This window comes from Mirounga leonina, unplaced genomic scaffold (genome assembly GCF_011800145.1).
Source record: "Mirounga leonina isolate KUSES-001 unplaced genomic scaffold, KU_Mleo_1.0 Mir_268, whole genome shotgun sequence".
Classification (NCBI taxonomy): Eukaryota; Metazoa; Chordata; class Mammalia; order Carnivora; family Phocidae; genus Mirounga; species Mirounga leonina.
Window position 1 is genome coordinate 4,206,947 of NW_023270649.1, and position 26,713 is coordinate 4,233,659.

Here is a 26,713-nt window from a genome sequence, read left to right on the forward strand (position 1 = left end):
GTATAGATATTCACCCTCTATGTTTCCATTTCTCCTGTATAGATATTTACCCTCTATGTTTCCATGTCTCCTGTATAGATATTCACCCTCTGTGTTTCCATTTCTCCTGTATAGATATTCACCCTCTATGTTTCCATGTCTCCTGTACAGATATTCACCCTCTATGTTTCCATGTTTCCTTTATATACATATATAAGAAAGACTTTTTAGCAAGAATCAGTCACGATCATGCAGGCTGAGAAATCCCACGATCTGCCCCCTGCAAACTGAAGACCCAGGAGAGGAGTGGTATAATTCAGCACCGGTGTGGAGGCCTGAGAACCAGGGGAGCCAATGGTATGAGCTGCAGTCTGAGGGCAGGTCCCAGCTCGACCCGTCCGACGAAAATGGGCAAATTCTCCTGTTCTCCACTCTTTTGTTCTATTCAGACCATCAACAGATTGAGTGAGGCCCACCCACATTGGAAAGGGTTATCAGCTTTACTCAGTGTGCTGTGTCAAAAGCTAATCTCATCAGGCAACACTCTCACAGATGCATCCAGAAATAATGTTCAGCCAAATATCTGGCTACTCCGTGATCCAGTTAACTTGACAAGTACATTTAACCAGCACACCCATGCATATACATTTCCACCTGGCCACCAATATGGCCATGCACTTTCCTGGTTTCATTCCTCCTTTTTCCTTTCCTTCTTCTCTCACATCCCCAGATTTCTTTGCAACTAAGACTATCAAAAGAACCAATCTATACAACAAGATGTAAAAAAATATAATCAAAAACAAAAAGACATTTAAGAAGTACTGGTTTGATTCTTCAGCTCATTAAGTTTACGAAAAGGGTCAGACTCGGCAGGTTTCCCTCAGCTCTTCCCCCTTTGCTCTTTTGCCCCTTCTTTACTACTTGGAATGCAGATGTGATGCCTGGAAGTCCAGCAGCCATCATGTGACCATAAGGCCCAAATCCCCGTGATACAGAAGGCAGAGCAGGAAGATGGACAAAGCTTTGGCTACTGATACAATTTGGGGGCTGCCAAACCAACCCTGCAAATACATAACTTCGTTCCCTAATGCAACTGGCATTTTCATTTGATTTTGACAGCTTTTACTCAGAAGTGTATCTACTTGGAAGAAAATGTAATATTTGATTTTGCTTCAATGCTTAGCATTCATAATATCCAGTGCTTTCATTTGATGCTCACTGAAAAAATTTGTCAAACAATGTTGCAATTAATAAAAGTATTATTTCTATGTCTGTATAGAGTTTTGTCAGTAAAATAAAGACAAAGTATTCAGGATCCACAAAACTTTTTTTTAACATTTTGTTCTTTTTATGTTTATGGAAAACATGCATTAAAATACCTTAAAAACATGCAGTGGGGGCAATGAAAAATGCCAGAGTTTCTTTCCTTCCTTTTCTTCTTATTTATTTTTTTAAAGATTTTATTTATTTATTCAAGAGAGGAGAGAGAGAGAGAAAGAGAGAGCACAAACAGGGGAGGGGGTAGAGGGAGAAGCAGGCTCACGGAGCAAGGAGCCTGATGCGGGGCTCGATCCCAGGACCCTGGGATCATGACCTGAGCTGAAGGCAGATGCTTAACCGACTGAGCCACCCAGGCTCCCCTTGACTTTGATTTAAATTAAAAACTTCCTACATCTTGCAAACATATTAGCAGGTTTGAAAACATCAAGTTAGTAAACAAATATCCACCCAAAACAAAAACAAAAGCAAAATAAAAAACCCAATGGAAATCATTGAAAAAAACTTCTCTAAAAATAAAGTAGGGATGGTGTACAGTGGAAGAAGCCTGTGGATTTCCGACTTGTAATCTGTATTCATTCGAAATTGTTGCTTCAGACTTCAGTGTGAAATGCCTTTGTAGTTATCATGTAAGGGGGTGGTTCAATGTGAAATACTACAAAATAGAACTTGACCTGGCTCCTAAAGGATGGTGTTAGGTTTGTGTGTTTACACCATCACCTGATTCTTGGCTTTGTGGCCAGTGGATGTATTGCCCAAATCACACCGAGCAAGGAGAGGCCCTGGACAACAGGGTGGCGATGGGTAGTTAGGCCGCCCTGGGGGAAAAGAGGCAGAAGCCACGTGGAAATCCTGCCACGTGGGTCAGCACGTGCATTCAGAAGGAACTGTCGCTAAAGATAACAACCCCAGCCCTCTGGCTGACACTGGAGTCATGCACCTCTAAGCAGCATCAGATCTAAACCTTCCCCCCCGTAACATTTTCTTGCTTTTTAACGAACCTTAAAAAAAAGACATGAACTGTGGAGGAGGCCACAGATACCAGCCCTTATCACTCTGCTCTTGACTCGCCTTTGAGTAGCCAAGGTCCCTCCCACAGCTCTTTGCAGACAGGCAGTCCTTAAATGCATATTGAATCAGGACATCTCAACAGCTCAGATCAAACGGTACTAGAAATACTGTGACCCCCTCATCTGCAGTAAAAGCGATGAGCCCCCAGTGACATTGACATTCGTGAATCAGTGTCACACACATCAATTCTGATTCCCTCCAAGTCCATGGACATTCAGGGTCCTACTGCGTGGAAGCTGAGATGCATCGCAGCTGGGGGTGCAAACCTTCTTTTATCTCGAGCTTTTCTTTGAAATGCTGAAATGCACATGACCGATGCTATCCTGACCTTCAGAAAGTCTCCTTCCTCTGCACCGTATCCTGCCAGTGGAAGTAGAAAATCCTGAGGCAAGGATATATCTCTCATTGAAATTCAGAAGCCAAGAGATGCTTCTCCTGAATTCTCTTGCATTGCTACCCATTTGGTTCTCACTTGGTGCCTTCATTAATTCTGCCGCACAGAATTACAAGAGAAGAACTTTTAAATCCAAATGAAAATTTACAAGAAAGGGCTCATAAAAAGGGAGCCTTCTTTCTGCATCTGTTGAATCTGAAACATCTTCAGCTTAAACTCATCTTCATACCAACTCTGGGCTTTTCAGTGGGTGTCCCAGTGGTCTTGTCCTACACACATCTCAGCCATTTGTTCCTCTGGCCATACCCTTTATTTTGCAAATATGAATGGTGCCTCTTCTTTACAAATGTCAGCTAGCCCACCCTAGACCACTTCCTCCTATTTTTTCTACAGTCTACGTCTTACCCAAAGCTTACAATTATGCTATCCAAACAGAACCTTCCCTCCATTGATCCTACCATTTTTCTTGATTCCTCACAGCCTTCTTGAATTCATTTCCCCCCTTGTCTTATACTCTAATTTTGTGGTCAAACATTATAATGTCATTTACATGTGCCCTAAATTCTCTCGCCTCCTCCTCCTCACTCCCTTGAGCTCCTCTGTCGAAACAGATACTTAAATCCCACTATTCACCTACGCCACGTTTGAACATACCCCAGCTGGACGTGGCTTGCCAAAACGCATCCAGATCATGCTGGATGCTTCATTTCAGTGGAGATCGGAAATCCCCAGGGAAGTCTTGCCATGCAGGCGGGTAAGCATATTATATTTCTCTACACCTTTGTCATTTACCACCCTCCTCAATGACTCTTCCTGGCTCCTTGAATTTCCACGTCCACCCCCACCTGCACTCTGAGTTCACAATATTGCTTCCTACTTGGCTGAGGCAAGTGGAAAGATTAGCGAGAGGATGCGAACACATTCCCAGCGCTTCTCCTGCCTCTGCTCCCGCAAAGTGCCCTCTCCCTCCTGTGGAATCCCATTGTCTCTACTGGACCCATTCCCCGTTCTCATCAGCAAACAAACGGGCTATCATTTCTTTCATCTTAAACAGAATGAACAGACCCTCCGTTGAGCTTCCTTCCACCTCATGCAACCACCACAATGTTCTGTGTTCCTAATCACACGGTTCCTAGAAAGAATGGCCTATAATCATGTTTCCAACTTCTTTTCTACTATTTTGCCCTGGATCCTCCCCAGTCACTCCATCACCACCACCACCAGTCAAAATGACCAATGATCTCCATGCTGTCAAGCCAATGATTATTTCTCACGCCTCCTGTTAGAAGGTGGAGGGTCAATATAGCATCCTCCAGACTGAAAAGGCACATAAAGGCTGGAAAATGAAGCAAGTCACTCAATACTGTTTACACAGAGTTTTATCCAGGGCAACGTACTGTTGGAATGAAAAGTGTTTAAAATGGGGCCATCTGTGTGCTAGAGGCTTTGTACTCGTTATCTAAAGTGGCACCATCTGGGGGCGCCTAGGTGGCTCCTTCGGTTAAGCGTCTGCCTTCGGCTCAGGTCATGATCTCGGGGTCCTGGGATCGAGCCCCGCATCGGGCTCCCTGCTCAGTGGAGCCTCAGGGGAGTCTGCTTCCTCCTCTCCCTCTGTGATCTCTCTCATTCTTACTCTCTCAAATAAATAAAAATCTTTTTTAAAAAATGGCAGCAATGTCCACAATAGCCAAATAATGGAAGGAGCCCAGATGTCCATTCATGGATGGAAAAAGAAGATGTGGTATATATATATACAATGGAATACTACTCAGTCATCAAAAAAAAAAAAATCTTGCCATTTGCAACGACATGGATGGAACTAGAGGGTGTTATGCTAAGTGAAATAAGTCAATCAGAGAAAGACAATTATCATATGATCTTGCTGATATGTGGAATTTAAGAAACAAAACAGAGGATCATAGCAGAAGAGAGGAAAAAAATGAAACAAGATGAAACCAGACAGGGAGACAAACCATAAGACACTCTTAACTCTAGGAAACAAACCGGGTGTTGCTGGAGGGGAGGGGGGTGGAGGGAGGGGGTAACTGAGTGATGGGCATTAAGGAGGGCACGTGATGTAATGAGCACTGGGTGTTATATAAGACTGATGAATCACTGACATCTACCTCTGAAACCAATAATACATTGTATGTTAATTGAATTTAAATAAAAATTAAAAAAAAGAACTGAGCCCCATTCTACTGTGAGTTTTCTTTTCCCCTATTGCAATAGTCCTGCACAAAATCTGTTTTTACCACTTTAGAAAAACAAACAACAAAATAAAGTGGCACCATCTGTGCACCAGTGACCTCTACTAGTGACCTGAAGTGGGGCCCTTCTGTGGGCCCCTTTGGGGAAGATCAGAACAGGTCTTCCTGCACTCAGGTTGGGGATTCTTGAACAGGCATGGCTGCCGAAGCACATAGCCCCAAGGGAGGTCATTGCATGGGCATGAATGAGATAGAGGGGCCAAAGATGGGGTCCGTGTAGTCAGGGCTCCGACACCTCCTCTAACTTGACCTCCCAAAGGCACTGGACATTGTTGAGTGCACTTCTTCCTTCAAAGAGTTTTCTGTTCTCTCCCTATTTGCCTCCTGGATTTCTGGGTGGTCCTTCTTGTCTGCTTTCTTGGTTCCCCCTGTCCTTCTTTCCTCCTATCCCTCTTGGCAAGAACGCCCAGCACTCAATCCTTGTGCTTCCTCTCTCTCTCTCTGTCTACACTTACTCCTAAGTGAGTCATTGAGCCTCATGGTTTTAAATACCACCTGGACACTGATGACTCCCAAATTTGTAGACCCTTCCCCTGAATTCCAGAAATATATGATCATCCCTGTATGACATCTTCACTTAGATATCTGATAGCTAAGACAATGCACATCCCAAACCAAGATCTTGGTCTCACCCTCAAATCAGCCACGCCCTCAGCCTTCTGCTGATTTCCACACTGTGCGTGTCTTATAGTTGCTCAGCCACAAATGTGCCTGTTACCCTCAGTTGCCAGCTATCTCCTTCAGCCCTCATCGGCCCTGCTAAGAAATCCACCAAGATACATCCAGAATCACATGACTTCTCACCAATGCCCTGGTACCATCATCTGGTCTCTCTGATGCCCCCTTTGTGTGAACTGCCCCCACCATCCCATCGGCCTACTAAAATGTTAGGACACATCATCAATCATCTCAGCAAACAGCTTCCACATCACCTCGCTCCACATCTACTCAAGCTCACAGGCTTTACGGTGACTCTTCACACTGTGGACTGTCTCGTCCCTCATGACTTCCTGGATGTGTATTCGGCCACCCACACACTCTCTTTTGTGCTTCAACTTCCTTTCCCCTTTGTTTGGCCCCCAAAGTCGTTCCCTCTCCATACAGCCCTTCCACCCACTCCCAGCCCAGCAACCTTGTGACTGCTTTCATTTCCTTCAGGCACCTGCAAATTCCGCATCGCAGGAATTCCTCCCCAGAGCGCTGTCCCACATTTCAACCACAGCCTTGATGCTTAGTAGTCCCTGTTTCTTTGTGCTCTTGGAAATGTCATCTCCATCCAACATACTGCATATTTTATGTACTTATCATCATATCTATGACCTGTCTCCCACATTAGCACATAAGTCTCACGATGGCATGGATTTTTATCTGTTTCGTTGACGACTGCAATCCCCATGCCAAGGAACTGTGTGATAACCAATTGTTGAGTGAATGCTGACTACCAGTAGAAAGAGCTGAAAGACTTGAGGGCAGTTGCATAAGAAGAACAGAACTAGAGTTTCCAGGGACCACTGTCTGAATTACTGTCTTTTTGGAGCTACTTGCATTTTTCTTCAAAAAAAAAAAAAAGTACAATGTCAATACAAACTATAGCTATTAAATGTATTCTAACAGATTTGTTTTTCTTGTAAGCATTTGGGCATTATAAGCATTTGCTGCAGGGATAGGGATTTGGTTATGTACTTCTTAGGTGCCAGAATGTTCCAAGGAAGGAGGAGTTATGATATGTTGGTACTTGAGACCAGTTGGCAAATATTATGATGCCCAAGTACAAATATGATGCACAACATGTCTTGAAAAAACAAAATGAATAAACAAACAAAGAAAAAGCTCTCTTCTACCTTCTATTTTAATTTTCTTTATATTCTGCTTTTAAGGGACACATTTCTGCCTATGATTACAATTAAAAGGTATTTTTTTTAATAAAAAGAAATCGAATCACTCCTTCAGATCCAATATCTAAACAGTGTGACCCAAACAGTTAGTTGTAAATATGCTGGTAACCAGGTGATTCATTTTTCTTATCTTTCTGAACTCTGGATTTTTTTCTCTTTCCCTCCTATGTTGATCTGCCACAAGCCAAGGATTACAGTTCTGCATTTGTGCTTATCCTCTTCAAACCCTATTTAAGCAACAGATAAATTGTGGTGCCCCATTCAGCCATGTGTGCATGAACAAGTGGGGTGACAGGGTTTGATCTGTGATCCAGCGATATAGGTGACAGGGAGCAAGGATGCAGAAGCCAGACCAGTGGATTCCCACACTTGGAAGTTTCTGGGTAGACTCTGTCCTGGTACACCATGCTCTTTACCAAGACGACGTTATGTTTTATGAAGGAGGAAATGCTCTTTGGAGAGCCTGGGCAGACAAATCCTTCAAACAAATTCTGCACCTGGGTCTGTCTCTCAGCCTTCCGCTAACAGACAGGAGTGCGTTATGGAATTAGTGTCTAAAAATATAAGTGAATAAACACACAATAGAAAACACAAAGGAAGCAAGAATTATGGGCATACTCAAATGGGAAAAGCAAAACTTAAATTACAGGTCTGAAAAGCAAGATCTTTTCTTGGAAGACTCTGTTCTCCTTTAAAAAAAAAAAAAAAAGGACTCTAATTCCAAGAAAACAGAATGTAACACAAAGCCTTTGAAAGGGAACAAGGAGGCAGCTCAGCACTAATTTAGTTTAATTAATGCCATCCTGTTCTTTAGTCTACAAACAATTATTGCAAATGCAAGATAGCTGTATCTGCCCTTCCTTAACCGCTCTCTATATTTTTACAAAACCATTTTATCACCCATTTGTTGCTACCAAGAATGGAACTTGGAATTATTCCAACAACATTTCTGTGGTTTGTAGAGAATGACCTCATTTTACCACCGGCTCTTGAGGAGGTAGGAAAGTCTGTCTGTTGGCTTGGCTTGTCTGGGGCAGGTTGTAATAAAATCTCACCAACATCACTAAAATCGTTCTATTTCTTTTAGTAACTGGTACCACGTTGGGTTTGTTTCTTCCCCCCTACAAAAGGTCTTAGCAACAATCGCCAATGAATATTAGGAAAATGATTCTTTATAGTGCCTCTAAGTCTGAAAGTAACTAAAAATTACTCTACTGTGGTCAGTAGGATGATACAACTAGCAAGAGCTACCCTATCTTTTTATGAAGTGCTGAGTAAATGACATTGAAGACGCTGGGAAGTAATTTTCTCTCCTTTAAGAAAAAGAATGCCCCCGTGTTCCTTCTCAAATAAGGCTCCCATTGTGAGGGCTGACACTTGTACCTGGGACCATGAGTTTGTCCCCGTGCTTAGAATCCTATGGGACCGCTGAGCTAATTCAGATCAACTCTGTTCATCTCATTTTGTGGATATCCCTGGGCTGGAACCGTCCTTCTCAATCTTTCCAACTTAGGTGCCATGAGTCTAGCATGCAGCGATTCTTGGGATGTGTAATAATGACTTGTAAATTCTCTTCAATATCTTATGCTTATTTTTGTACATTCAATTAAATTTGTCACTCCATCCTATAAGAATATCCCAATATTGGGTGCAATATAAAATGAAAACTATAAATTACCAAAAACGGGCACATCCAAAAAGATGCGTTAAAAATTAGTTCCCACTTAGTCAAATTGATACCTCCCCAGAAATGTGCTATAAATTACTTGCCACGTCCCATATTTTGACATCTCAAAGAACTGAACAATATTTATCCTATAACTTTGTAAACTCCAGATCACTGTTTCATACTCTAGGGATATGGGGATCCCAGTTTGAAAAGCATGGTCTTAGAGAAACATTATCATTATTTAAATATTTCTTCCTGACTGCTGGTATCAATCATGTACTTGAACAGATCAGAAACTGGAGGCCCATATATTGATTGCACAGGAATTACTTTGTACTAACGTTGCCATATTTAACAAATAAGAACAAATAAGGGATACTTAGTTAAATTTGAATGTCAGATAAGCAACAGATTTTTTTTTCAGTGTATGTTCCATCCATACTGATGTGAAATTCAAATTTAAATGGGTGCCTTGTATTTTATCTAGCAATCCTGTTTTATACTGGTGTACAAAAAAAAAAAAAATCACACTTTGCCAAAATGCACTGCTCCTTTGGCTCTTCCTGTCCTACGCCCTATACCAACCTTCCTTTCTATGATGTCTCTATATATCCTTTCATACGATGGAGCTGTGTGGTCCAGAATGCCTTGGTTACTGACCATTTCCTTCTACCCCAGGCCGATGTTAGAAACAGAACTTTGCCATTTTCCAGGGGTGTACAGAGGAGTTAATGAAGGTGGTGCAAGGGGTACAGGGAGGAGAAACTTCCAGGTCTTCTACAGGACAAAGATGACCACAGGACACTTGTGCCTCTAAATGAGACAGAGGCTAGGAGGATGGGTCCACTTCACCACTGGGAGATTTCCTTTGGGGCAAGGTCTCAGCTTGGGGCAAGGTCTCAGCTCTACACCTTGCTTTTCTGTCTTTTTCCTCCTGGAACTTCAGTGTGATGCTCGGCTCCAGTGCCCTCTTGTGACCTGAAGGATGGGAGCCTCGTTCTAAACTCAGTGGTAGCTCCCCAAATGCACTTGCATAAAGTCACAACATGTGGATTGGTTCAGTCTCTCCTCCTGCCAGGGCTAGATGTTCTAATGCCTGCAGAAGGACTGCAATGACTCTGAGGTTTCTGATGGATGGTGGTCTTGTCCAAAGAGTAACAGAGTTTCCGACTTCATTTGTGTAGTTTCGACATGTTCAGCTTGAAAACACAAAGAGGCAGTTGGATAAACAGATCCGGAGATCAGGAGATAGTGTAATGAGTGTAAAGGTTACAAGCACAAAGAGATTGGATTAAATCCTATCTCTGCTACACCCTAGATGTTGACCTTGGGCAAGTTCCATAATCTTTATATGCCTTGGTTTTCTCACCTGTTGAAGGGCAATAAGAATGTTAAGACCTACCTCCTAGAGATATTATGAGGATTAGGTATGTTGAGTGTCTGGTGTGAACACCTTGTAAATGTTCCATCTTGTTACTCTCATCAACAGGTGCTTCTCCATGAAGCTGCCGGATTGAGTACGGTAGCTTGGCGAGACATTTCCAGAGGAAGAGCAAGAGGGGGCTCAGGGCAAAGACCTGCTCATCTATAACACATAATCATCTGGCAGAGGAGGATGAGCCTGCAAAAGGTTACAGGGAAAGTAAGGAACAATGAAAGAGGATAGTGATACGCCATGCGGAAGTGGCCAAGAGGCAATGTTGGCAAGAAGTCCATAAAAACAAAGCTTTAAAAAAAAACAGGTGTGTTGTGACCAATGACACAGAATTTTTGGAGCCCTTGTGACAACTGTTTGAGGGGTAGGGATGAAAGGGCCAGAAGCCAAGCTGAAATTGGCCCAGGAGGGAATGGGAGTTAGCGTATGGAGACGGCAAGCGTGGACCGGTGCCCTGAGAAGCTTGCTCCTGAAAGGAGGAGAGAGAAAAACTAAGGACATCAACGTTTGAGCTCGTGTTCTATTTAAGAGCAAAAATGTCTAACGTAAAGGGAATAATTAGGTAGATTTGTTCTACACCACAGGATGGAAGTGTATAGAGCCGATAAAGTAATGGCTTTTGCTATTTCTATTTCTGTTCGTAATTGCGACTGAGCAAGTCAGTGTAAATCAGAAAATTTAAGAGGCAGCAAGCAGCTCTGCTGGAGGCAAAGGATTTCGTGGACCTCTGGTGCAGTGGACAGGACCCAGCCTATACCCCGAAGACTCACTCCAAGATAAACAAGATAAGTCATTTTCCTCCACAGTTCTCTCCTACCCTTCCTGAAGCCTCCATGTGGCGAGTAGGTCAACAATCTCTCTTGCTCCATCAAAAAAATCTTTAATGTTTTAAAATGCTAGCTTCAAGATATTCAACTCTTAAGCAGGTTCATGCCCCAAAGCTTTTAAATTAGTAAAAATTAGCTCATCACTTATCGCTGTGAACACCTTATGCAAGCAGCCTCTTCTTTAATTAAATATATGTCTATACATAAATGTATGTGTGTGCATGTGTTTATGGGCATGCCATACACAAGAACTGCTTAAAGCAAACTTCCAAAACCAAGCCTCTCTTCGTTCCTCGGCCCGGCAACTGCTTATTAGCTCAGTTTGGCAGTCACAGAGTGGAGCCTTCCAGGCAGGACGATGACTTCATCTCGGACAGGTCAAGGCATGCTTACCTGGGCTCCCTCATCCCTTGCAATCCAGTGGCTGATGGATGATGGATGGCACTTGCCAGGAGGACCTTTCCCCTGTGATTACACACGGGACGCATGTGTTTCTGCAGTTCTTAATTGTGCAGGGTGACAGGCACAGATTTTTCTCTTTTCTGCCACCTTCCTGGAAATGTGTATCTCATCCGTTGTCCTTGGTAACCCCCCCTGCTTTCATCCTTGCAGAGTTAAGCACTTGTTCCCAGGGAAGGATTAAAGCACAGATCAAACCTTATAAAGCAGAGCAAGCTACCGTTTCAGGTCAAGGTTCACACGAATTATGTCAATTTAAGAACCACCTTCACAAAGCCAACTTTTTTTTTTTTTGCAATACCAATCCCGCCAAAACTAAAAAGTGCAAAGGTGAACAGGAAACCTTTATGCAAATGTCACATTTTACTTTCAAATTCCTAAGCACAATTATCCATTATGTCCCAGAAAATTGGTAATAACTAAAAAAAAAAGCAGATAATGGGTAAGTACTGTGGCAGCGCAATTATAATGTATGCTTAAAATTATCTTTTTGAAAACTTGTTCTCAGCTCTTTGGCTCTTTTGATTTATGTGAACCGTGACTTTTTATCTCTAGGTTCCATCCCTCATTTTAAGAGATCTGGTGAAATCTTTTACACTTAAGAAAATGGGGGTAATCCAATTTCTTTTCTCCCAAGATGAGAGATTTTTAAAAAATTCATCATTAATTTATTATGCTGTTGAACTTTAAGAAAACTTCTGCTTCTCTATGTCCAGATGTGTGATATACAAAATATGGCTATTTCATATCACTAACTAGTGCATAGTAAAATATAATTTAAGAGAAAGGTTTTCAAGAACCTGTTTTGTAGAAGGAACTTTGCACCTGGGAGTCATAAATTGGGCAGATTTTTAAAAATCCTTCAGCAGTTGCAAATGACTGAAAATTGCAAGATAAAGCAATTATTTTGAGAAACTTTTTTTTTTTTTTAGCCTCCATGGACTCAAATCTATTAAAAAATTGTCTTCTTAAAGTGTTATTATGAGTCTGTCCTTTTAAAGTTTGGTAGTGAGAACAAAATGTGCCTAATTTGTGTTTATTCTTTATTCTATCTGGATTGAACATGATTTATCATGGATGTAGCTGCAGATGATTTTATTGCCTTTCTTCCTTAGGAAATTTTGAAGTGGTAAGAATTCCCAAAGGAGACTTTTTTTCCCCCCAAGACTCATGGCTTCTTTGATGTGCCTTTAGTTGTGGAGTCTGTTCTGTCAGTCTTCAGATCGACTCCTGGGGTATTTAGGATGATTTGATAGTTACTTAGTAGTGTTCATGGGACGAAAGGAGTCTAGGGTCCTACTCAGCCGCCATCTTCCTTCTGTGGCTGAGGCAAGATAGATTTTTATCCTTACTGACAGTCTTGCCAAAGTGTGGGGGGAGATGTGTGTTACCGGGAGAGTCTTCCTTAAAGATGTCATAGAATCCACAGCATTAGAGAAAATAACCTTATATTATAATATGAATTTCCTGACACTTGAAGATATATTTATTGTTACCACTTAGAGGTGTTATTCCATGAAAAGAGCTCAAGAATTCTAGATAGCTGTTACAGAAGGAGTCACATGACGATCTTTCAAAACACAAAGATTTGCATACCATTATTTCTACATTTGGTATCATTGACATTGGATTAGCTCTTCTTCTGCATGGTTGTATTCATTGAAATCAAGGGATAAAAGCCATTCTGGATAATGTGAGAACACTGAGCTGGAATCTTGGACCTCTAACCTCTCCTTCCCTCGCAGATAAAAGGCTCAGGCTTGACTTATGGTTTATAGTGGGGGTTGACACATTATGGCGCATGGGCCAAATCTGGCCTTCTGCCTGGCTTTGTAAATAAAGTTTTATTCGCACACGCCACACCCATTGGCTTCTATATAGTCTATGGCCGTTTTCATGCTACAAGGACAGAGTTATTATGGCAATTATAGGTGTTGGTGAGAATTATGTAGGTCAGGCCAAAGTGTCATATTTATAACTGAATTACAGGCAACAAGGAAGAAATTGTTTATCAGCCAAAAGCTGGGGACACCACAGGACCAAGTTTCCTAAAGCCTTAAAATTGCAAACTCTCTTTTATACAATCTAAGACGCATCAAAGAATTATCTTGTGGGTAGTGGGGGTTGGAAGACGCGGTCTGCTACTCATAATTGAGCAAACTTGAAGAAGTCTATTTGAAATGATCGATCACTGTGTTAATTTTTTTCTCTAGTGTCTGATATTCAGTGTCTTATCACAAGGGAACAGTCTCCTCTTTGGTTGTTGGAAGTGTTCTTATAAAGAAAGCATCCCTCCCTCAATTTCTCCTTCCACAAAGTGGGGTGGCAAGAGGTCCCACTCTTTTGGGTTCTTTCTCTCCTGCTTGGCTGCCCTGGTAAAGAAAGCCTATTTGTTACTGTTGCCTATGCCCACTCGACCCCAAGCTGTCCATACCAGCCCCCAGGGAAGAAGCTCTTGGCCTGACTATCCTAGACTGTGGGGCCAATTCTCCTTTGCATGGAAGAAAGTCTTTCTTTTCCATGAGGGGGAACTATCCAAGTCTAAGTGTGGGATTGAAGGGAAGAAAGCCCATGCAAGTTGCTTTAGTCCCTACTCAAGGTCTCCCGTAGGCTGAGCTAAAGCATGGCATGCACTACTTTGGTGTGGTCTGCTAGGATTCCCTGTTGGGGTTTGGGGTGAATGGTAATACAGAATCCTCACATTCCAGACACTGTGTTCTATGCTTATATTTTGTGGGGGGAGAAATTGAGGATATAGTTCAGCATCCATGCATATTCAGGGGAGGAAAAAGTTTTCCTCTACCCTCTTACGATATAGTAATGAGGCCTGTGAATTAAACTGATAAGACACAGATTAACAAGAGAAAGGGTTTATTTGTGCATATGGAGTCCTTCATACAAAAGAAGAGCCTACAGAAGGAGTTAGACTAAGGAGCTTATATGCCATTTTAACAAAGGACAATGAATTGTATATAAGTGACAAGTAAAGGCAAAGGGGTTTGGGCATCTACGGGTAGTAAATTGTGGGAGGGTAAATATATGGGGGGAAACTAATGGAAGATAAGGATTATTTTAGTAAGTTTTGTTTGTTGATCTGTCTCCAGTGATAAGGCTGTTCTCCTCCTGGTACGGGGGAGGGGGAGGGAAATACCTTCATGAGGGCAAATGTATGCCGTGCTTTGGGGCAGATAGTGGGATGGCACAGCACTCTTTCTGCATTTGCTACTTCTTCATTGCCTTCAGCTCAAAATAACCTTATGCCAAAGTGGCATATTTTGGGATGGCATCTTCTTATCCACCCCCGCCAGATATCCTAAGGATGAATAGTGCTCCCTAAAAATTGATGTCTACCCAGAATCTCAGAATGTGACCTTATTTGGAAGAAAGGTCTTCGCAGATGTAATTAGTTAGGGATCTGGAGATGAAATCATCCTGAATTTAGGGTGGGCCCTAAATCCTTATAAGAAGAGAGGACACAGAGAGACACACAGGGCAGAAGGCCATATGGAGAGGGGGGCAGAGAAGGGAGTGATGCTTTCATGGGCCAATGAGCCAAGCATGGTGCCACTAGAAGCTAGAAGAGGCAAGTAAGGAGGGTTTGTTAGGGTTTCCAGAGGGAACATGTCCCTGCTGACACCTTGGCTTTGGGACTTTTGGCTTCCTGACCTAGGAGAGAATTAATTTCTGTCATCGTAAGCCACCAGTTTGTAGGACTTTGCTCTAGCAGCCAAAGAAAACTACAGCTGAGCTATAAACAGCACACGTTTGAACGTCACGGGTCCACTTCTTGTGTTTTTTCAAAAAATACGGTACAGTTCTGTATATCTATTTTCTCTTCCTTATGATTTTCTTTTTTTCCCTTCCTTATGATTTTCTTAGTCACATTTTTTTTATTATTGTAGGAATATAGTATATAACACATATACAAAATATGTCATTGACTGTTTATGTGGTCGGTAAGGCTTCTGGTCAATGGTAGGCTATTAGTAGTTAAGTTTTTCGGGAGTCAAAGTTATATGTGGATTTTCAACTGTGTGTGGTGGGGGTTGGCTCCCTGAACCCCCACATTATTCAAGGTTTGAGTGTAATACACATAAACAAACACCTCATCAACATTGTTCAGTTATTACATGCTCACATTTATGTCTGTGTACCGAAAAGTCCCAACAAGGTGCCATACTATCTACTATTATGCACTATTTATTGAATAATTGAACTCTTAACATATACCGGACGCTACGTGTGGCTTTTTACTGCACGTACATTTCAAGGCTTTCATATATCTATTTCCAAATTGTGCTACCACCTACACATCTCCAGAGTCTTAATCACTAGCACTTCTAAAATATTTAATAGAATAATAGAACATTTCTTCTTTTGTCAATTATCATTTCAGCAATTACTTTAATATCTAAAATATTTTAAAGGTTTCTTTCATCTCAGAAAGTCTCAGAAAGTCCTTCTACCCAGGGAGCTGTGACTCAAAGATGTATTTCAGCCTTAGGCAAAACCGTTTCATTTATTATCCCAGATTTTTGTTATTTGGGTTTCGTTGTTGTGGTTCACAGACTTGGAACTGAATGAAAATTTTAGGCAAAGACTTTTTCTAGTGTAAGGAGCTGAGAAAGCAGTCAACATTCACCCTAAATACTACGCATTCAGAGAGACAGATGGGGAATAAAACCTTGGCATTCTGGAAAACCATGTTTTTATTAGTGCCAGAAATATTCAGTGGGTACTTGTGATCTCCACTCACAAGATCTAAGACTCAAATGTAGGATGTTGGCATTTCACCAATAAAGATAAAGTGCCTTTCCACAGGAGTCTTAAGTTCTCTTAAATGGTACCACATTTTCAACACTTCACAAAGCATCAAACACACTGACACTTGAGGCAAACATGAATATTTTATTCTCCCTCAATAAAACAGTTAAACACATCCATTCTCAGCCATGCAAGGTTTTATGATCTAAGGCCATGGTTGCACAACTCAAAAGGAACACAGGTGAGAAAAAGAAGAAGAAGAAGAAAGAAAAAAGTTCAAAGCTACCGGTATTATCCAGAAAGTTTTACTTCGCTCCGTTGATTATATTGATTTAACAGAGACATAGAACCTCCCACATCTTGGGCAAAGAGTGGCCACAGAGAATTCTGGATTTTGATCCTCCAACAGGTGTGATCCTTTCACAGTGATCCTTCTTTGAGTCTTCTGAAACCCATCTCCATTGTTTTTTTACCACCATGGACTATTGCCCCATGCTACCTTCTTGCCTTCCTAGGCATGTGGAATTAGGTGCTACCTCCTTGCCTTCCTAGGTATGTGGAATTAGGTGCTACCTCCTTGCCTTCCTAGGTACGTGGAATTAGGCGACCTGAAGAGTCTTGGGAAAGTAGCTCTCATCCACAGAATTGTCACTGCCTCTAGAATTAAGAAGAGATTTTGCACACAGTGCCCACTCAAACATGAGACACGCTCTGTTGAAAGGGAAAAAGCAGATGGCAGTGCTTACCTTCTGGGTCTAGGTCAGAAAGGGGGCTTCTGTTCTTCACAGGAGAAATATGGCCCTGGCACATACATCTCTGTCTGTATGCAGCTGGTCATCTCCTCTGTGCACACAAAGTGATGGATTGTGGGGGTACTTCTGGGACTTCCCAAGAGCTATTTGGATGTGTCCAAGACTGAGATGCACATGGGTGTGCAGATGTTTCCAAGGGCTTCAATGTCCAAGGGCATGTAAGTGTGATTATCACAGGGTAACCCCATCTGAACGCACTGAAAACAAGGATATCAAAGATGTACACAGAGCAGAATATTTGGGGTGATTCCATATTATTTGAAAAATACACTGTATGTGCTGATACTACATTGCATGTACTTACTAAAAAGTCTGGTAGAACATAGACCCAAGGGGTCATTACCCCAGAATAGTGGAAATTTGGAGAAATAACTTGCAAGAAAGCTGGTAATGAGGAGACAGGGTTTTCCAATTTACATCTACACTTTTATATTTTTTCCATTTTGGGGGGGGTCTTTATAAACAAATATTTTAGTATTTTTCTTTTGGGCTTTAAAGTGGAATGTATCTGTATTTTACCTGTTTTCAAGCTATAACAACTACAAAACATTAATTAAAAAGTGGGGAAAAAAGATGGAGGGAGGAAATCTGAATGGTCAAAAAAACAAAACAAAAAAACACAAGAAAACCAGAGAAAACCGTATTAACAAAGATGACAATTAAAAAAATTAAAATCTATGATGATTCATTGACAAGTTAAGTGCCCAATAATGTCAGATAGATGGGACAAAATGTGTAATATTCACAAATATAAGTCATGTCTGGTTAGTAACAATGATATCAAAGGATATTACGACTTTGTACAGAAAGATAGGAACAATATATAAATTTTTTTAATTCACAAAGATGTTTTATCTAAGGATCCCATGTTGTGGAGGAACATTTTCCAGGTCTCGCTATAATGAAGGCATGGAAGGTTGTGCTATAAAATGTAAACATCAGTCATTCCAGTGGTAGGAGCACTGTAGATTGTCATTGCATTCTTTATGCGTACAGACACTTTCTAGGTTTAGAATGAGTATGTACTAATCTGATATTTGACAAAGAGGAGATATATTAAGAGTTGCTTATACGGTCTTGGTCTAAAGTCAGCAAACACAGATGGCACATTTAAGAGTTTGTGGCTACAGATGGGGACTGACATGTACATGGATTGTTATCATATCTTTTTTTTTAAGATTATTTATTTATTTATTTGAGAGACAGAGTCAGAGATACTGACAGAGATAGCAAGAGAGAGCAGAAGCAGGGAGGAGAGGAAGAAGCAGGCCCCCGGCTAAGCAGGGAGCCGGACTCGAGCCTCGATCCTAGAACCCTGGGATCATGACCTGAGCCGAAGGAAGACACTTAACCGACTGAGCCACCCAGGCGCCCCTGTTACATCTTATCACTGAGGCTATCAATTCAAGCAGTAACCACATAAAATGGGCTTTAAAAAATATTAGGTCATTTAAATTCAATGTGAATATTGCGGGCCATATATCATTCTTAATTTGACCATGACTGAAAGTTACAGAGAAATGCTGAGACGTGGACAATTCTATTTGTCCTTTACACAGATCGAGCCTCTTCCCACAACATTCTCCTCTGGGCTTTCCGATGATACTAGCTTTCACATCCAGCCTTTTAAAAGGAAAAGGAACAGGAGGAAAATTGAATATCAAACATGATTCGTAGCCCTTCATACCTCCATGACTGCAGACTGCAGATAAAACAAATGAAGAGGTCCCAGAAAGAGCAAAGCCCTTTCTCCTAGCACACAAACAGACTATTTTTATATTCAGGAGAGAACTCCCCTAAAAAAAAAAAAAAAAAAGATCCTTCGGTTCTGGCAGCTATTTGCTGGTTCTAGAAAAGGGGAGGAAAGGATCGCCTTTCTCACTCAGTGTTTGAATAAGAGTCCTTATGTTAAACTGACATCTTGGTCTTAGGGTGAAACTCCTCTGAGGCTCTCAGAAAAAAAAGAAGCCAGGAGTTAGAAATCTGCTTTTTCAAACCCAGAGTCAGATTCTCAAGTACAAACTCTGGTCTCCTTTGCTTCCTTCTCCCTTCATTGGTGGGGGCAGCTGAGCTTTCACATTTCATATGGTAGAGCAGAGCTTCTCAAACATTAATGTGCACACAAATCCACTAGGGGTCTTGTTAAAATTATAGATTCTGATTCCATAGATCTTGGCAGGGAAGGGACCTGAGATTCTACATTTCCTACAAGCTCTCAGGTGAACCCATGCTGCCTGAACAATGCCTAAATTTGAAGGTTTTCAACAGTGCTAGAGGAAAGAATAATATTTTCTTGCCTATGAGAATTTTCCATAGTTTGCACCTTATATGGTCAACTTGTGCAGTGTTTCTGGGTATACTCATGTTTTATCCCAGAATGTAGATTGGGTAATTACAACAGAAGGAAATGTCCCTGAAATGGATCAAACAGTAAAGAAAGAGATGTTCCAGGGTGTTAGAATCTAGTTGGCCTGGGACCTGAGGGTACTGTCTACTTTCATGGAAATTGAACCAACTAGGTGGCATCATGCCCCTGCTAGGAGGCAGGACAAAAACACAATTTAAGAACACAGGCACACTAACCAACTTTGTGGTAGTGATGGACGCCGGTAAAATCAGTGTTTCCTAGGTCAACCCTCTTCACTGCACAGAAGTCAAAGACTGTGACACATTAAGTCAACCCATGATGCCATGAAATACTAGGAAGGTATAAACCAAGGAGCACTCATTCTAGACAATTTTACTACATCAACAACCCAGAACATACCCCCTTATCTGAGTCATCCAACATGCAATACGCATGGCATGCACCATTTGTCTCCCTCACCAATCTCTATGGGAAATCCAGCCACCCAAAGTATGTTTTGTGGATTTGTTTTGTAGACTTTATTAAAGATATCATAAGTGAGATAAAGGGGGACAGACTTCACACATTTCACAGCTTTTAATCCTCCAGATCTTTGTTCCCTTGTAGAGATGTTCCCCTTTATAGATTTCCATCTCCTATTCTCCCTCTTTGTCTCTTTCCTCCTTTGATGATCATCTTCATCCCCCTCAATGAAGCAAGGCCATATGGCATTAAACCCATATGCCCTATCAAACTCCATGTTCCACAAAACCAAAGGATGCTGCTCCCTTTAAGTGGCTATTTAGAAACCATGTACTGTTTCGTTTAGACGTTGATGTGATGGTTAATTCTATGTGTCAACTTGACCAGTCGAAGGGATGCCCAGATAGCTGAGAGAATGTTACTCCTTGGTGTGTCTGTGAGGGTGTTTCTGCAAGAGATTAACATTTGAATCGGTAGCATGGGTAAAGAAGATCCACCTTCACCAATGTGGGTGGGCCTCATCTAATCCATTAGGGGCTTGAATGGAACAAAAAGGCAGAGGAAGGGGAATTTCTCTTTCTCTCTTCTTGAGCTGGCATGTCCATCTTCTTCTGCCCTCAGGTACTGGAGCTCTTGATTAGAGTGGTCTACCTAGAAGTAAATTTCTTTGTATAGCCTATAGTAAATCAGGAGTAATTTTTCTTAACACTTTTTGTTTTGTTTGGCATTCTTAGTAAAGTTCTTTATATTGGAATGATTTTAGATTTATAGAAAAATTGTAAAGATAGCATGGAGATTTCCCATATGAACTTTACCCAGTTTCCCCCAATGTTAACATCTTACACGACCATGGCTTGCTTGTCCAAACTATGCAACCAACTTTGGGACATTACTATTAACTGTATTTATAAATTTTACGAGGATTTCCCCAGTTTATCCAATAATGAGATTTTTCTGTTCCAGGATCCCATTCAGGATACTACATTGCATTTAGTTACTATACCTCTTAGTCTCCTCTGCACCATGACAATTTCTCAGAATTTCCTTGCTTTTTGTAACCTTGACAGTTAGATATTTTTTAGAATATCCCTCAACCTGGATTTGTCTGATGCTTTCTAATGATGAAACTGCAGATATGGGTTCTGGGGAAGAAGTCCTCAGAGGTGAGGTGCCCTTCTCATCATGTCCTATTGGGAGTCCATGATTTCCATATGACTCATCACTAATGATGTTAACCAGGGTCACTTGGTAAAGGCCGCATCTGTTGCGTTTCTCCACTGTTAATCATTTCTTGTGTTGTGTGACCATGGGATTTTTTAAAAAAGTATCAATTTTCAAAATACCTAAAGTGGTATTTCTTTCTTTTTTTATTGAGTTCCTTTTTTGTTTTCAATTTATTTCTAATTCAACTTTATCTTTGTTATTTTCTCCCAGAAAAAAATTCTTAAATACCATATTTCTCATAGAACTCTCCTGCTTAAACCTTCAGGCTATTCTTGGTTGGGATAAAAGGAAACCCATATTTTGAGCATCTCCAAGGTGTGAGGGAAAGTAATAAATATTTTATATATATTTCTTACTTACATTTCACAAGAGCTCTCTAAATTAAATATTAACAGACCATTTTTTCAAATGAAGAAACTAATTTTCCCAAGGCCATAGTTAAAGACAGTAAGTAATAAAACATGTATGAGAGAACCTAGATTCTTTACCCAAAGACTCAAGATCACCCACAAACTTTTCAAATTTGACTTTGTCACTCTACTACATGGGTCCACTCCCACCCACCCCAAAAAAAGAAAGGTCTATGCCCTGCACTGTAAGCATTCCCTAAACATCAGTGCCTTGAACATTCACTCCTGCAGCCCCTATTCTCCAAGTGGCCATCCTAAATATCACTCAACTCCAAGCTGAAGCCTACCTCCTCCAGGAAGCTCCCACTGAATATGACGCCCACAACCACATCTTCTCCCTTGTACTGAGTGTGCTGTTTTCTAGCATTCACTAGCACTAGATGATGGTCTTCACGCCCCTGCATCCAGCTTGTTAAACAGGGTTAGTCCATCCATTCACCATGCCATGGAGCGTACACAACTTCCAGCCCTGATTAACAATGCTTACATGAGGAAACCCTCAGGAATGGTCTCTGGCTTCTTGGCTGGAGCCATGCATTATGTCCTTCTCACCACATCCCACCTCCTGACTTTGACCCCCTCCTGTGGCCTCCCCTTGCATTTGACTACACACCCATGCAAAAGTCAGCCAGCTACCAAGGTAGAGGGAGTAGTCCTCAAGACTGCTATCACTTCTTTTTTTTTTAAAGATTTTATTTATTTATTTCAGAGAGAGAGTGTGTGAGTACAAGCATGAACAGGAGAAGGGCAGAGGGAGAAGCAAACACCCTCCTGAGCAGAGAGCCCATTGTGGGGCTTGATCCCAAGACCCTTAGATCATGACCTGAGCTGAAGGCAGATGCTTAACCGACTGAGCCACCCAGGCGCCCCAGATTGTTATCACTTCCGATGCTAATTGCAGGATCTGGGGGGTTTCCCCAGACCACGCTATAATTCTATAGAAGGACTCACAGATCTCACAGAAAGCTGTTTTCTCCCAATTATGATTTACTATACTGAAAGGGTACACATGGAAATCAGCAAAGGGAAAAGACATAGAGATGCATGTGGGAAAACTGCAAATGCAGAGCTTCCAGGTATCCTCTCCCTCTTTGGAGACATGGACAGTATTACATTCCCAGCACTGATGTGTGACAATACACAGGGAGTATTGCCATGTAGGAACACTCACCTGAGATTTGGTGTCTAGAGTTTTTATGGAGACTCCATCATGTAAGAATGACAGACTGACCACGTGGCTGACCTCAGTCTCCAGCCAGTCAGGAAGACAAGCTGATACCTCATGACCCAAAGCCCCTACCTTCTGTCACTTTGTTTGGTTTTCTGGCATGCCCAGGACCCCCACCCTAAATCACAGTGTTACACAACCCAGTGACCCAAAGCCCCCGGGGCAAACAAAGATACCCCTGTCTCAGGACATTCCAAGGGCTTAGAGGTCACTTCCAGAAGCTAAGTGGCAAAGGCCAGATCTCTTTTTGAACAAGATTAAATTCTAGACTACACCGTTGGGTATCTCTTACTGTCTTGAGGACCTTCATCCTCTTTTTTGACACTTAGCTCTGCATATGTTTCTTACCACAACCAGAACATGTGTGTGTATGCAGACACTCAGACATTTACAATGATGTTTCCACAGTGCTAGGATTATGGTTGGTTTTTTTTTGTTTCTCATTTATACTTTTCTACTATATCCATATATCCTACAAAAATGGTTGCTTCAATAATTAGGATGGGAAAACAGATTTTAATGAGGCTTTTTTTTTTTTACATGTTGCCTATCCAGTTTTGTTCACTATGAACTACAAGATTTGTCCACTCAGTAGGTCACTGATATAATATTTGGAGGATTGTACGTACTTTTTCCTCCCATGAATTATGTGAAGAATCACTAAAAAGGGTATGTTAAGAATAATGTAAACTCTACTTGCTAATTAGAACTAGGCATGTTTTACAGTAAAATACCCTAAGTACGCACCTAAGCAGCATCAGCACACACAAGAGACATGCGTATGTAAACACAAGTATATGTAGATGTCAACATGGACACGTGTGGATTGTGTCACTCTATATAAGATGCTTCAGCCAGGATGGCCATTGGGGTACTCTCTTATTTGTCTTATCCAAATTTCTTCTCTGCCCGTTCAATGGTGCTATTTCTCACTACAGTATGTACTATCAATGCAGACAGTAGAACCCCTAAGGGACCAAGACTGAACCCTAGGGGTGAAAGAAACCTTAGTGTTTTTATGTATAAAGCACAAATATGCACGCGGTACATAAATAGATAAACAATGTAAGTACGGTATTAAACTTACATGGGAGGGAAATGGTACAATTAGAAAAGAAAATGTCCCCCCAAAAAAAAAAAAGAAAGAAAGCAACTCCTTTGTGAAGCCTTATCTTCCTCAACCTTAACTGAGAACTCCTTACTTTGACACAAGAATTTCTTGAATTTACTTCAGCCATAACCATACCAGCATCGAAAGGAGGTCAGGGTGCCTCCCCTTCCGTGTGAAGCTCACCAGAGCTTCCTTGTAATTATCTCTCTATTTGCGAGAAACCAGCAGTGTCTCTAGTACCTGGGAAGTGCTACATAATCATTTCATGAATAAGTAAACCAGCTAAGAACAAAAGGTCAACTATAAAAATAACTCACAAGTATTGAACATTGACAAGGGACCAAAGACGGTTCTGATTATCTCCTAAATCCTCACAGCACCCCTATGAAGGAGACACTGGGGTTTCCATTCTCATTTTATAAACAAGAGAAGTGACACACAGAGAATTTAAGCCAAGTTTCCAAGCCGGCTCAGTTAGTAAGTGGAAGACCCAAGCACAGATCCAGGAGCCTAAACATCACTCCACTTCTCTGTATCAACACGTCATCGTTATTCCTGGGAGCAATCCAGCGCTTGGAAGAAGTATTCTTTATGCTAAGAAAGAATAAACATACCCTTCATAAATAATACAAAAACAAGCAACAGCTTCTACAGAGTGGAGAGCTACTGCCAAGGAGCCAGGAGTGTCCTGGCAATTAATAAAACATTTTTAAATGTACTCTAATTAGAATACAATAAGGAAAATTAATTAATGATTCTGAAACAGAGAGCAAGTAGAAACAATTATTATAATTTTGCATGTATTGAGAACCCATAACAGTCCCACTGTCGGGCTCACAAAATCCATTCCCCATGCTATGAGGTGTAGTTTGAACCACTGGTAGAGATGTCAGTCTATATTTTGTTGGACCACTGTTTTAATCTGGTAGGGTGTGCCACTGAGAGATTTAAAAAAAAAAAAAAGTCAAATAAAATAACACACATGTTCTCAGTAATTCCATATACTGTGGTTGATGGCAATGCTAGACCCCTACATATGACTCGACCAGAGCATTCACACACAATAGATTCCAGGCATGCATAACTGCTGGTATTAATGCTCCATACTTCTGCCTGGTTTTCAATCAAATCTTTGCTATAAAATAGAAGACAATTCCAGACGGTCCTGTGTTTAGCTTAGAGTCTATTATTTCTGCCACACGAGCTGTTCTTCAACATAACACAGTCACTTTGGAAAGTTCTTATTTTGCTAAACGTGTCCCTGAGCAAATGTCTAAATAATTACAGTCCCTCAAAAATGAGAACATTTATGCCATGAAATTCAACTAGTGGGAAAATTGCTTTCAAATGTCCCATGTCTGTTGCAAAGGATTGTTCTGGTTTTACATTTAATGTTTCTCAGTTTTGTACCAAGCCAATATTCGGAGTTTTCAAAATTAGCTTTATATGGTGATCACTGGTCTCCTTCCACATTTTCTAAAAACTACATCTCTAGCTCCCCTCTGTGTGAATAAATCTAGAGCTTCAGCTATGACTGATAAACCATGATTTCTCATGTCAGTGGTAATTCTAACAATAGATGTTTGTGCTACAATTTATAGCTATGGAGCTTTTTACACGTGTTGTTGAACTTATTCTCAGAAGAACAGAAGCTATCAGCACTGCTATAATCTCTGTCAGACAAGGTTCCGGGGAGAAATATCACTTACCAGAGGTAGCGCGTCAAGGTAGAGTAAGCTGCAGCTACAAACAGACCCAACGTGGTGGCTCAGACGTGGTCACTTCCATGCACAGTGTAGAGCTTGTGTTGAGGGCAGCGGAAACCTCTGCTCCACACGGTCATTCAGGGATCCAAGCTGTCATGCTTCTACCATCTTCAATTCACATCGTGCATTGACCCTCTGGGCATCAGCACTGCAGTCGGCTGGAGGGAAGTGCAGGGGGGTACATCTTATGAGAGACTTCCAAGGTTATGCCTAGCACATTCACTTCTGCTCACTTCTGGGAGCACCTGGTCAGCTGGGCACACCTAACTATGAGGAAGACTGGAAATGGACATAGCTGGGTATATGGAAGAAGGGCTGGGCAAACGGTCTCTCCCACAGCTAAGGAAGAGCCCGAGCAGGACTGAGCCAAGTTCTTCTGACTCAAATCCTGTATCTTCTCTCTATCCATCACTGCCTGAATGCCTGGACTTAATTAAAGTATCATTGGATCAAATGGACTGCTTCCTCATTACAAACATTTTGTCATAGGGGATATACCCATCGCTGTGTTCAGGCCAACACTCTGCCAGCCAACATTTTCCTCCAGGAGGAAACTGGCTTTTTATCTCTTGAGAACACGATTGATCCCCAAGGGCTAAGACATTCAGTGCAAATCTAAGCTATGGGACAAACAGATAGAATGAACCATGTCAAGAGTGTAAGGTTTGGGGGTAGGTGCTGCTTATTTGGTCCTGCCCAGGGTTTGCAGCACCAGAATCCTGGATTCTGTAGGTACATGTAAGTAGGTACCTACTGGGACCTACCCTGTAAGAGTGGGCAGCCTCTGTAGGTCGTGAGATCTTGTAGAAATGAAGGCATTTGTCCAAGAGGAATAAAAACACATGTCCCCACAAAAACTCATATACGAATGTTCACAGCAGCATTTTTCATAATAGCCAGTATGTGGAAAAACCATAAACGTCCACCAACCAATGAATGGATAAGCAAAATGTGTTCCATCCATATAATGGAATATTATTTGGCCATAAAAAAACAATGAAATTCTGACAGGTGCTACCATGTGGATGAACCTCAAAGACATTATGCACAAAGAAGCCAGACACAAAAGGTCACATATTGTAGATTCCATTTACATGAAATGTCCAGAGGAGCAAAATCTAGAAAGACAGAAAGCAGACTGACTGGTGGTTGCCAGGGGCTGGCAGAGAGTGGAATGGAAATTGACTGCTGATGGGTAGGGGCTTTCTTCTGGGGGGAATGAAAATATTCTAAAATTGTGGTAATGGATGCACCACTCTGTGAATCTACTAAAAAACACTGAGTTGTAGAA

The 26,713-nt window shown here is 41.4% G+C and overlaps 1 long non-coding RNA gene across 1 annotated transcript in view; it reads right to left on the reverse strand.

Annotated features, from left to right (window-relative positions):
* Positions 1 to 26,713, reverse strand: part of LOC118026688 — a 101,993-nt gene that overhangs the window by 59,578 nt on the left and 15,702 nt on the right. The window contains exon 2 of the long non-coding RNA XR_004683650.1: positions 25,366 to 25,580. This is a non-coding gene — a long non-coding RNA (uncharacterized LOC118026688). The remainder of the gene's footprint in view (positions 1 to 25,365; positions 25,581 to 26,713) is intronic.